This window comes from Bombus flavifrons, unplaced genomic scaffold, assembly GCF_040668555.2.
Source record: "Bombus flavifrons isolate JBK064 unplaced genomic scaffold, iyBomFlav1_principal scaffold0028, whole genome shotgun sequence".
Lineage (NCBI taxonomy): Eukaryota > Metazoa > Arthropoda > Insecta > Hymenoptera > Apidae > Bombus > Bombus flavifrons.
Window position 1 is genome coordinate 192,394 of NW_027184773.1, and position 14,457 is coordinate 206,850.

The following is a 14,457-nucleotide window of genomic DNA, read 5'->3' on the forward strand; positions in this document are numbered from 1 at the left end:
TCACGGGATGGACGCTTTGTCTAACAAATGTATGAAGTAATTCTATAGCTCTCCTTAAAAGAAATATTTGTGACGGCACGCGACAGTAAACATTCCAACGGTTTCTGTCCCGTGGCTCGCCACATGCAGACTCTATTCTTCGAGTAAGATGATTGCCAGATGTCGATGCGTCTTCGCTGTACATGTTAGGCTAGCCTGAGGGCCTGATATAAATCTTAAGATTTAGTTGGCTAAAGTCGTTCAGACGGACAAACAGTCTTTGTCCCAGCTACGGGGAGTTACTAGAGACTTATTTTTCAACGAACGGCGTCTCCCACTAGCAACTTTCCCTCGAGGGCGGCTAGCATCTTTTTCTAACCACCGATATGGAGATTGACCAATTAGCAGCAACGCCAATTTCCCTCACCTACTAAACGAAGGCTATCCTCGACGAATCCAAGGATCTCTTAGACACACCCCATCATAGTTTTCCTCTGCAGCATCATCGCGACGGAAAGTCATTCTCTCGTGAGGCAGTATTAGCGAATAACTTAGTGTCTGTACGCTCGGTGGATATTCTACGTTTTAACAAAGAGTCCGACTTAGATTTTGCGAGCATATTCATCAATCATCCCGTTGACCGCGGATTGGTTATTGAACCTTGGATCATTGTCATTAGTTTCTCGAGTACCTAATTACCACGGTTACTTGTCCAATTCTATAATTATCGTATTTGCACTAGTCAATGTCATGCCCCTAACCCTAATTCTAATGTAAACCCGACATACATATATAACTTGTAATGTATAAGTTTTTAATTAAAATGTTAACCATTCCTAATCACCTGGTTTGTTAACAGGTTTATTTAGTTATTTTATTTATCCATTTATTTCTTGTATTTGTTAATAAAATATAACATTTATTCTTGCCCTTTTCTCCCAATTATTTCCTCTTCGACAATGATGTCGTATGTTGTTATTTTTATTTTGGATCCATCAGATGAGTTCGCAATTCATTCAGTTTATTAATTAATTTTATTCAATTATTTTATAAATTTCTCCTTTTTCATGTTGGTTGATTAAAATATATCTTCCTATTGTTCCATTTATTCTCTTTTACTATTATGTGGTACATAATTATTTTAATTTCTGGATTTTACTTGCTTATTCGATTTACTAGTTGGTTTTATTTAATAATTTGTTTTGCATTTGCATATCCCATGTTCGCTAATTAATTGTAGTATATTTTCCTGTCGTCGGATATAATTGTTCTGGTTCCAGGTTGATTGTTAGTTGGTATAGGTTATGCTATACTCTTTATATTTACTACTTCGTTAGAATATCTATTTCTATTTTATTATTTGTTATTTACCCTCATATGCTAATTCTATACATATAATTACGTTTAATTAATCTTTTATTAAAGTATTTCCATTTTCGTTGTACCGTGCGTTTGTTTCGGGTGTTCGAATTGTCACTCGCGTTGTTTGTATATTGTGACTTTCTGTTTTTCGTTACCGTACGTGCGGAGCGCGGGGCGTGACAATAGCATTTTACGTTGTAACGGGCTTGTTCCGAATTTCAAAAAGGAGTGTACAGCATTCTTGCGTGCAAAATGGAATAGCGTTTAAAAGTCGAGATATCTCAAACGGGAACGAAATAACAGCGTTTCACATTACAAATCATTGAATGATAGGGTTTTGCGCACGATACGGCTCGTTTCGAGGATGAAACAGGCGTGCTCAACGTACGGCGTGTAAACTGGAGTAAAAGATGCGGTTAAACGTCGAAATATCTCAAACGGGAACGAAATCACAGCGTTCCGTAGTCATCACATGATTCTGTAATCATTAAATTAATGCATTTTACGTTGTAACATACTTGTTCCGACTTTAAAGCAGGCCTGCACAGCATTCGGCATGCAAAATGAAGTGAGTAAGTTTAAACGAAGAGATATGTCAAACGGGAAGGAAATGACGGTTAGTTTTCTTCAAAATTGACGAAATCACCGCGATTCGCGAGCTCTTAGGCTTGTTCCGACGGTGAAACGTGCGTGCATTACATTCTGCACGTATAATGGAGTGAAACGTGCACTTAAACGTCGAAATATACCAAACGGGAAGGAAATAACACTTCAAAATCGACGAAATCATCGCGATTTGCGAGCTTTTGGGCTTGTGTCGACGGTGAAACGTGCGTGCATTGCATACCGCGCGTAAGTGGAGTGAATAGAGCGCATAAACATAGAATTTGCTCAAACGGGAAGGAAATAACGGTTAGTTTTCGACAATATCGACGTTATCATCGCGATTTGCGAGCTCTTGGGCTGGTTTCTAAGATGGAACGGGCGTGCATTTCATTCGGAAACTAAAATGGAGTGAGAGGAGAGCTTATTCGTTGAAATATCTCAAACGGGAGGGAAATGACGGTTAATTTTCGACAATATCGACGAAATCATTGCGATTTGCGAGCTGTTGGGCTTGTTTCGACGCTGAAACGGCCGAGCCTTACATTTTGTGCGTTAAATGGAGTGAAGAGAGAGCATAAACGTTGAAGTATCTCAAACTTGAAGGAAATGACGGGTAGTTTTCTTCAAAATCGACGAATTCATCGTGATTTGCGAGCTGTTGAGCTTGTGTCGACGGTGAAACCTGCATGCATTAAATTCGGCGCGTAAAGTGGTGTGAGAAGAGCGCATAACCTTTGAAATGTTTCAAACAGGAAGGAAGTATCTCTTAGTTTTCGTCAAAATCGACGAAATCGTCGCGATTTGCTAGCTGTTGGGCTTCTTTTGACGGTGAAACTAGAGTGCATTACATTTCGTGCGTAAATAGAGCGAAAAGAACGCAAAAGCGTTGAAATATCTCAAACGCGAAGGAAATGACGGTTAATTTTCGACAAAATCGACGAAATCCAGCTCTATTTGCGAGCTGTTGGGCTTGTTACAACGGTGAAACTGGTGTGCATTGCATTCTGCGCGTAAGTGGAGTGAATAGAGCGCATAAACGTAGAATTTACTCAAACGGGAAGGAAAGAACAGTTAGTTATCGACAATATCGACGTTATCATTGCGATTTGCGAGCTGCTGGGCTTGTTTCGACGCAGAAACGGTCGGGCATTACATTTGGTGCGTTAAATGGAGTTAAATGAGCGCATAATAGTTGAAATATCTCAGACGCGAAGGAAATGACGGGTAGTTTTCTTCAAAATCGTCGAATTCATCGTGATTCGCGAGCTGTTGAGCTTGTGTCGACGGTGAAACTTGAGTGGATTACATTTCTCGCGACAATAGAGTGAAAAGAGCGCTTAAACGTCGAAATATCTGAAACGGGAAGAAAGTAACGCTTAATTTTCGTCAAAATCGACGAAATCATCGAGATTAGCGACATGTTGAACCTGCTTGGACGGTGAAACAGGCGTGCATTACATTCGGCCCATAAAATGAAGGTAAAAGAGCGCTTAAGCGTCGAAAGATCTCAAACGGGAAGGAAACAACACTTAGCTTTCGGCAAAATGGATGAAATCATCACGATTTGCTACCTGTTGGGCTTCTTTCGAAGGTGAAACTGGAGTGCATTACATTTCGCGCGAAAAATTGAATGAAAACATCGTTTAAACGTCGAACGATCTCAAACTGGAAGGAAATGACAGATAATTTTCGACAATATCGACGAAATCCAGCTCTATTACCGAGCTGTTGGGCTTGTTTCGAAGATGAAGCGGGCGTGCATTACATTCGGCGCGTTAAATGTTGTGAAAGGAGTGCATAAACGTCGAAATACCTCAAACGGGAAGGAAACAACGTTTAGTTTTCGTCGGAATAGACGAAACAATCGCGATTTGCGAGCTGTTGGGCTTATTTGGACGCTGAAACGGGTGGGCATTACATTGGGTGCGTTAAATGGAGTGAAAAGAGTGCATAAACGTTGAAGTATCTCAAACGTGAAGGAAATGACGGGTAGTTTTCTTCAAAATCGACGAAATCACCGCGATTTGCGAGCTCTTAGGCTTGTCCCGACGGTGAAACGGGCGTGCAATAAATTCGGCAGGTAAAATGGCGTGTAAGGGCGCTTTAAACGTCGAAATATCTAAAACGACAAGGAAATGACGGTTAATTTTCGACAATATCGACGAAATCATTGCGATTTGCGAGCTGTTGGGCTAGTGTCGAAGGAGCAGCGAGAGTGCATTACATTCGGCGCGTAAAATGGAAGAAAAGGCGCTCATAAAAGTCGAAATATCTCAAACGGGATGGAAACAACGCATAGTTCTCTTCAAAATAGACGAAATCATCTCTACTTGCGAGCTGTTGGGCTTGTGACGAAAGTGAAACGAGAGTGCATTAAATTCAGCCCTCACAATGTAGTGAAAAGAGCTCTTAAACGTCGAAATATGACAAACGCGAAGGAAATGACACTTAGTTTTCGTCAAAATCGACGAAATCATCGAGATTTGCTAGCTGTTGGGCTTCTTTCTACGCTGAAACGGTCGGGCATTTCATTAGCAGCGTAAAATGGAGTGAGAGGACTGCTCATTCGTTGAAAAATCTCAAACGGGAGGGAAATGACGGTTAATTTTCGACAATATCAACGAGATCATTGCGATTTGCGAGCTGTTGGGCTTGTGTCGACAGTGAAACTGGGGTGCATTGCATTCCGCGCGTTAGTGGAATGAATTGAGCTCTTAAACGTCGAAATATGACAAACGCGAAGGAAATGACACTTAGTTTTCGTCAAAATCGACGAAATCATTGCGATTTGCGAGCTGTTGGGCTAGTGTCGACGGAGAAGCGAGAGTGCATTACATTCGGCGCGTAAAATGGAAGAAAAGGCGCTCATAAAAGTCGAAATATCTCAAACGGGATGGAAACAACGCATAGTTCTCTTCAAAATAGACGAAATCATCTCTACTTGCGAGCTGTTGGACTTGTGACGAAAGTGAAACGAGAGTGCATTAAATTCAGCGCTCACAATGTAGTGAAAAGAGCTCTTAAACGTCGAAATATGACAAACGCGAAGGAAATGACACTTAATTTTCGTCAAACTCGACGAAATCATCGAGATTTGCTAGCTGTTGGGCTTCTTTCTACGCTGAAACGGTTGGGCATTTCATTAGCAGCGTAAAATGGAGTGAGAGGACTGCTCATTCGTTGAAAAATCTCAAACGGGAGGGAAATGACGGTTAATTTTCGACAATATCAACGAGATCATTGCGATTTGCGAGCTGTTGGGCTTGTGTCGACAGTGAAACTGGGGTGCATTGCATTCCGCGCGTTAGTGGAATGAATTGAGCTCTTTAACGTCGAAATATGACAAACGCGAAGGAAATGACACTTAGTTTTCGTCAAAATCGACGAAATCATCGCGATTTGCGAACTGTTGGGCTTGTTTCGACGGTGAAAGTGTCGTGCATTTCATTCGGAGCGTAAAATGGTGTGAGAGGAGCGCTTAAACGTCAAAATATCTCAAACATTAAGGAAATGACGGGTAGTTTACTTCAAAATCGACGAAATCATCGCGATTTGCGAGCTTTTGGGCTTGTTTCGACGGTGAAACGGGCGTGCATTACATTTGGCGCGTAATATGGAGTGGAAAGTGTGCTTAAACGTCGAAATATATCAAACGGGAAGGAAATAACATATAGTTCTGGAAAAAATCGACGAAATCATCTTTATATGCTAGCTGTTGGGCTTGTGTCGACGGTGAAACGTACGTACATTACATTCCGCGCGTACAGTGGAGCGAAAAGGTCGCATAAACTTTGAAATATCTCAAACGGGAAAGAAATTACGGTTAATTTTCGGCAAAATCGACGAAATCATCGCTACTTGCGAGCTGTTGGGCTTGTGTCGACGGTGAAACGTGCGTGCATTACTTTTAGCGAGTAAAATGAAGTGAAACGAGCGTTTAATCGTCGAATTATCTCAAACGGGAAGGAAATAACGATTAGTTTTCGTCAATGTCGACGAAATCAACTGCAATTCCTTGAGGGCATCTAGTAATAAGATGCATATAAATGACAGGGTTTACAGGTGGTGGGCTTACCTACAAACTTTTACCTTTGACATTATGTATCGGGAAGGCAAACGAATGGCTCACGTCGGTTCCTTTTCGCGGAACCCCGTTGACTCGGATCACCGTACGATCGGCAAAATTGCCGAAAAAGAAATCAATCTGGTCGAAATCTCCGAAGATTGGCTCTTGGCGGAGCAACATCGCGATCCCCAAATTACGGAAATCGTCGACAAGTTGCGGAACGATGAGCTTGCAGATGATATCGCGAATACGTATGAACTGCGATCCGGTATCCATTACCGTAAAATACAACGAAAAGGCAGAACTCTCTGCTTGCCCATTGTCCCAAGAGGTTTCAGGTGGTCCGTGATCAACCATGTACACCAGTCGATTATGCACTTAGAATGGGATAAAACGCTCGAGAAACTGTACGAGTATTTCTTTTTAGAAGGAATGGCGAAATACGTTCGCAACTTCGTTGAGAACTATCATGCTTGTCGAGTTTCAAAGGCTAGCTCAGGCAAGACACAAGCCGAACTACATCCCATGCCCAATACCAGCATACCTTGGCACAGGGTTCATATGGATATAACGGGCAAACTAAGCGGTAAAAGCGATTCGAAGTAATATGTCACTGTGTTTGTCGACGCCGTCACCAAATTTGTATATTTGCATCATACCCGTAAGATTGACTCTCTTAATGCCATTAAAGCGCTTAAGTCCGCGATTTTTTTTATTCGACAGTCCCTGCCGGATAATAGCGGATCAGGGAAATGTTTTACGGGCAGGAATTTCAAGAGTTTTTTGAGGTAAACAAATTAAAGTTCATTTGATTGCGACCGATGCAAGTAGGGCCAATGGACAGGTAGGGCGTATTATGAGTACGCTAAAAAATACGTTCACAACGATTGAAACTGCCGGGCGGTCTTGGCAAGACGCGATCGGGGAAACACAACTGTCTTTAAATTGTACCACTAACTGCGTGTCTGGGTCGAGCCCATTGGTACTGCTGCTCGGCAGAGCGGCGAGACACTACGGCTTGTCCCTATCAGACAATATCGAAGAAAGCGAAGTAGATATCTCCCATGTAAGACAACAGGCAATGAAAGGAATAGAAACTAATGCGAGGTATGACAAAGAGTGATTCGATAAAACCAAAGCTAAGGTTGTTAGGTTTAATCCCGGTGATTTGGTACTACGTCAAAATGAAGAAAGGAACCAGACGAGGTTGGATCCAAAATTGAGGGGTCCATTTGTGATATAGGAAGTTCTGGAAGGAGACCGATATACCTTAAAAACACTAGATAAGGAAAAGGTCATACGGGTACAGTCACGATAGGTTAAGGAAAATGCCGGGTAGTTGCATTCCTGCTGAGTTGGATGTCTGTGGGGATGACGAGAACAGTGACCATGGCGATGCTAATGACCCGATCTCAGAAGATCGTAGGATTATATGAGCCCAGGTGCGGCCATGGGATGGAGTTCAGTATGGTCAAGCACTGTAAGTGACGATGTCACGAGGCTGGAGCTGGTTTAGTACCGTCAGCGACAATGTTACGATGCTGGTATGGAATGAAAACTTTGAGTGAATGTGCGATTCGAAGGATGAGATTCATTTGGGTGCGAAATCGAGAATGGTCCATCATGTCATTACGACACGACTGATAGCCCACAGGATGCAACTGGCACTTTGAATGCTAATCATAACGATACTAATCATGTTTCCTTTTGTTTTGTCATCGAAGGTACACCCGAGGATGTGTTATAGTCAGGATGGCCGTGTCGGAGATGAAAGGAAAGCCGAAGCCGTTCCTTGGAAATTTTGGGAACACTCTACTACTCTAGCCTAGATTTTATCATAGCTGTAATTGTTCGAGATTTGTGATAGCGAGATTGGGTTCGAGGTGACAATTGCTCGCCGAACGTAGCCACGCTCACGGGATTGACGTACTGCCTAATGGAGTTCTGGAGTGGTTGTATGTGTTTTCCGAGAAATGTGGTTGTGGCGGCATGCGGCCTCGGGAGCAGGCCTAGCCACGCGCGATGTTGCCTCGGAGATGCTGATACAATGGGACATACATTGTATTAACAATCAAACTCCAGGCAGGAGCTGCCTAGCAACGGCGTTTGGAAATTTTTCGCTGCTTCCAACGAGTCTGCCTAGCAACGGTGTTTGGAACTTTCTCGATGCTTCCAAACGGGTATAGAAAAACAAATGCAATCGTACAGCGAGAAAAATCTCCACGAGGCTGGCATTCTTGCGATTGCTTTGAAGAGTTACACATCGGGCATTTTCAACAATCGTATTTCTGTGCCTAAGATCATTTTACGCTTAGTAGAGAGTTATCCCGCTGTTCGTGGATTCGTTTGAACCCAAAAATAGTGTTAATAGCGTTCATTAAACTTATTGTTCGTAAATCATACTATTCATTAAACTTACTATTCGTGAAACTCATTTTTCATTAGACTTATTACTTGTTATACTTATTATCCTTTCAACTTATTATCCACTAACTTTATTATTTGTTAAGCTTATTATTCACTAGACTTATTGTTTGTTGATCTTTGTAGTAGACTTGTGTATACGTGTAAATATAATCTCGGTTGTGTAAAACAATGGTTAATTCACGTGAAGAGTTGTTACGCGCCCAAAATTCCAACCATAACCCGAAATCAGAAGTGGGATCAGAACCGCTTAAAGTGATACAAGAACAGATGGCCCTTATGCGCGAGTTAATTCAGACGCTAGCGCAGAAACCGAGGGAGCTTGAACCGAGTGTGAAACCCGGAAAATTTTCGTTACCATGCTTTAACCCCGAAGTCGCAGGCGTCGATCCAGCCGCGTGGTGCTCGGCCATTAGTCGGCTCGTGAAGGACAACCCTCTACGAGACAGTGCGATATACTCTGCCTTAAATGAAGCTTTGGAAGGTTCTGCGGCACATTGGCTGACGCAAACCATGATAGACGAAGATATAACCTGGTCTACTGTTAAGGAACGATTCCTTGTACATTTCGGTGGCCAAGAAACAACACCCTCGTCGTTAATGAAGGTATCCAAGGAACCACAGGGAAAGAACGAATCTCTAGGGGCTTATTACTGTCGTCTTTATTCCCTCCTAAAGAAGAGGTGGCGAAATTCTACGAAGGACGAAATACTTACCGCCATCATTCTCTTCCTGGCAAGCATGCGTGACCAACGTTTTAAAAGATTGGCTCTCACGAGCGACATCAAAACGGAGGACCAATTTGGAAAAGAGATGAGGCCCTTCTGTTACGAGGAGGAGCCGACATCTTCGCCAAGAAAATCACCGGCGGATCCACAAGCCAAACGATGCAAGTTATCGGACCACCAGGTGAGGTGCCATTACTGTGGTACTCACGGACACAAAATAATGGAGTGTCGCAAGAGGATGCGTTGCGAACAGTGGAAAGATACACAATTATTTTATAAATTTCTCCTTTTTCTTGTTGATTGATTGAAATATATCTTACTATTGTCCCATTTATTCTCTTTATTCTGGATTTTAGCTGCTTATTCAATTTACTGGTTGGTTTTATTTAATAATTTGATTTGCATTTGCATATCCCATGTTCGCTAATTAATTGTAGTATATTTTCCTGTCGTCGGATATAGTTGTTCTTGTTCGTGATTGATTGTTAGTTGGTATAGGTTATGCTATACTTTTTATATTTACTACTTCGTTAGAGTATCTATTTCTATTTTATTATTTGTTATTTACCCTCGTATGCTAATTCTATATGTATAATTACGTTTAATTAATCTTTTATTAAAGAATTTCCATTTTCGTTGTACCGTGCGTTTGTTTCGGGTGTTCGAATTGTCACTCGCGTTGTTTGTATATTGTGACTTTCTGTTTTTCGTTACCGCACATGCGGAGCGCGGGACGTGACAATAGCATTTTACGTTGTAACGGGCTTGTTCCGAATTTAAAAAAGGAGTGTACAGCATTCGGCGTGCAAAATGGAATAGCGTTTAAGCGTCGATATATCTCAAACGGAAACGAAATAACAGCGTTCCGTAGTCATCACATGATTCTGTAATCATTAGATTAATGCATTTTATGTTGTAGCATACTTGTTCCGACTTTAAAACAGGCCTGCACAGCATTCGGCATGCAAAATGAAATAAATAAGTTTCAACGAAAAGATATGTCAAACGGGAAGGAAATGACGGTTAGCTTTTTTCAAAATCGACGAAATCATCGCGATTTGCGAGCTGTTGGGCTGGTTTCGATGGCGAAAGAAGCGTGCATTTCATTCGGCGCGGAAAATAGAATGAAAAGATCGCTTAAACGTCGAAATATCACAAACGGGATGGAAATTACGCTTCGTTTTCGACAAAATCGACGAAATCCAGCTCTCTTTGCTAGCTGCTGGGCATGTGTCGTCGGTGAAACTGGAGTGCATTTCATTCGGAGTATAAAATGGTATGAGAGGAGGGCTTATTCGTTGAAATATCTCAAACGGGAAGGAAATGACGGATGGATGTCGTCAAAATCGATGAAATCATCGCGATTTGAGTGCTGTTGGGCTTGTTTCAACGGTGAAACTGGAGTGCGTTGCATTACGCGAGTAAGTGGAATGAAAAGAGTTCTTGAACTTTAAAATATCTCTAACGGGAAGGAAATGACGGATAGTTTTCGTCAAAATCGACAAAATCATCGCGATTTGCGAGCTGTTGGGCTAGTGTCGACGGTGAAGCGAGAGTACATTACATTCGGAGCGTAAAATGGAAGAAAAGGCGCTTATAAACGTCGAAATATCTCAAACTGGAAGGAAACAACGCTTAGTTTTCGTCAAAATAGTCGAAATCAAAACTATTTGCGTGCTTTTGGGCTTGTGTCTACGGTGAAACTGGGGTGCATTGCATTCCGCGCGTTAGTGGAATGAAAAGAGCTCTTGAACTTTGAAACATCTCTAACGGGGAGGAACTACGCATAGTTCTCGGCAAAATAGACGAAATCCTCGAAATTTGCGAGCTGTTGTTCTTGTGTCGACGGTAAAACGTGCGTGCATTACATTCTGCACGTAAAATGGAGTGAAAAGATCGCCTAAACGTCGAAATATCTCAAACGGGAAGGAAACAACGCTTAGTTTTCGTCAAAATCGACAAAATCATCGCGATTTGCGAGCTGTTCGACTTGTGTCGACGGTGAAATGAGCGTGCATTACATTCGGCGAGTATATAGAGTGAGAGGAGCGCTTAAACCTTGTAATATCTGTGGTAACTTATGGATCCTAGAGTAAGGACATGTAATGATGATTTAATTAGGGTTTAGTGTAGTTAAATAAGCAATACTCAGTAACAAAAACCGGTTACAATATAGTCGTACGTATCATTATCACACACGCCTCGACTTCCCGATTCACACTCCGTGACCTCTCAACTCAGACTGCCCTTCTCCACTCGCATTCTGGCCGTTCTAGCAACCCTTTGTCTTTTCCTAGGCCCACTACACGCGTGTTCAGCAGACGCTCGTGGCCAGGGTCACTTAGGCCTTTTCTACGAAACTATGCACTTGAAAAGACCGATGACACATTTATGGACACGACGGCGCCTCGGCTCCCGCGACATTGTTCATGGTTAACACGATGTTTATTAGACCTTTTTCCCGATACTACATATCTTTAATGGGATGGAGGTGACGCATAGTTTTCGTCAAACTCGACGAAATCATCCCTACTTGCGAGATGTTGGGCTTGTGTCGAAGGTGAAATGGGCGTGCATTACATTCAGTGCGTAAATTCGGGTGAAATGAGCGCTTAAACGTCAAAATATCTCAAACAGGAAGGAAATGACGGATAGTTTTCATCAAAATCGACGAAATAATCGCGATTGGCGAGATGTTGGGCTTGTTTCGATGGTGAAACGGGCGTGCATTTCACTCAGCATGTAATTTCGGGTCCATAAAGCGCTTAACCGTCGAAATATCTCAAACGGGAGGGAAATGACCGTTAGTTTTCGACAATATCAGCGAAATCCAACTGTATTTATTAGCTGTTGGGCTTGTTACGATGCTAAAACAGGCGTGCATTACATTCTGCACGTATAATGGAGTGAAACGAGTGCATAAACGTCGAAATATATCAAACGGGAAGGAAATAACACATAGTTTTCGACAAAATCAACAAAATCATCGCGATTTGCGAACTGTTGGGCTTGTTTCCATGGTGGAACTGGAGTGCAATAACATTTCGCGCGTAAATAGAGTGAAAAGGGCGCTTGAACGTTGAAATATATCAAACGGGAAGCAAATAACACTTAGTTTTCGTCAAAATCGGCGAAATCATCGCGATTTGCGAACTGTTGGGCTTGTTTCGACGGTGGAAGTGTCGTGCATTTCATTCGGAGCGTAAAATGGTGTGAGAGAAGCGCTTAAACGTCAAAATATCTCAAACAGGAAGGAAATGACGGGTAGTTTACTTCAAAATCGACGAAATCATCGCGATTTGCGAGCTGTTGGGCTTGTGTCTACGGTGAGTCGTGCGCGCATTACATTTGGCGAGTAAAATGGAGTCAAGAGAGCGCTTGAACGTCGAAATATATCAACCGGGACGGAAATAACACTTAGTGTTCGTCAAAATCGACGAAGTCATCGCGATTTGCGAGCTGTTGGATTGCGTCGACGGTAAAACGTGCGTGCATTACATTCGGCGTGTAAAACGGAGTGAAAAGAGCGCTTAAACGTCGAAATATCTCAAACAGGAAGGAAATGACGCTTAATTTACGTCAAAATCGACGAAATCTAGCTCCATTTGCGAGCTGATCGAATTGTTTCGACGCTGAAACGGGCGGGCATTACATTTCGTGCGTTAAATGGAGTGAAAAGGGAGCATAAACGTTGAAGTATCTCAAACATGAAGGAAATGACGGGCAGTTTTCTTCAAAATAGACGAATTCATCGTGATTTGCGAGCTGTTGAGCTTGTGTCGACGGTGCAACCTGCATGCATTACATTACGCGCGTAAAACGGAGTGAAAAGATCGCCTAAACGCCGAAATATTTCAAGCGGGAAGGAAGTGCCTCATAGTTTTCTGCAAAATCGACGAAATCATCGCCCTATGCGAGCTGTTAGGGTTGTGTCAACGGTGAAACTAGAGTGCATTACATTTCGCTCGTAAATAGAATGCAAAGGGCGCTTAAACGTCGAAATATCTCAAACGGGAAGGAAATAACTGATAGTTTTGTCAAAATCGACGAAATCATCGATACTTGCGAGCTGTTGGGCTTGTGTCGACGTTGAAACGAGCGTGCATTACATTCTGCACGTAAAATGGAGTGAAACGATCGCCTGAACGTCGAAATATATCAAACGGGAAGGAAATAACTCTTAGTTTTCGCCAAAATCGACGAAATCATCGCGATTTGCGAGCTGTTGCGCTTGTATCAAAGGTGAAAGATGCGTGCATTACCTTCCGCACGTAAAATGGAGTGAAAAGAGCGCTGGAACTTCGAAATATCTCAAACGGGATGGAAATGACACATAGTTTTCGACAATATCGACGTTATCATCGTGATTTGCGAGCTCTTGGGCTGGTTTCGAAGGTGAAACGGGCGTGCATTTCTCTCAGCATGTAAATTCGGGTGAACAGAGCGCATAAACGTCGATATATCTCCAACGGTAAGGAAATGACGCAAAGTTTTCGTCAAAATCGAGGAAATCATCGAGATTAGCGACATGTTGAGCCTGCTTGGACGGTGAAACAGGCGTGCATTACATTCGTCGCGTAAAATGGAGTTAAAGGAGCTCATAAACGTCGAAATATCTGAAACGGGAAGGAAATCACCGTTAATTTTCGACAATTTCGACGAAATCATTCCGATTTGCGAGCTCTTGGGCTGGTTTCAACGGTGAAGCTGGAGTGCATTACATTTAGCGCGTAAATAGAGTCAAAAGAGCGCTTAAACGTTGAAAAATCTATAACGGGATGCAAACAACGCTCAGTTTTCTTCAAAATAGACGAAATCATCGCTGTTTGCGAGATGTTAGGATTGTGTCGACGGTGAAACGGGCGTGCATTAAATTCAGCGCGTACAATGTAGTGAAAAGAGCGCATAAACTTTGAAATTTCTCCAACTCGAAGGAAATGACGGTCAATTTTCGATACAATCGACGATGTCCGGCTCTATTTGCAAGCTTTTGGGCTCGTTCCGAAGATGAAACGGGCGTGCATTAAACTCTGCACTTAAAATGGAGTGAAAAGGGAGCATAAACGTTGAAGTATCTCAAACATGTAGGAAATGACGGGTAGTTTTCTTCAAAATCGACGAATTCATCGTGATTTGCGAGCTGTTGAGCTTGTGTCGACGGTGAAACCTGCATGCATTACATTACGCGCGTAAAACGGAGTGAAAAGATCGCCTAAACGCCGAAATATTTGAAGCGGGAAGGAAATGACTCATAGTTTTCTGCAAAATCGACGAAATCATCGCGGTTTGCGA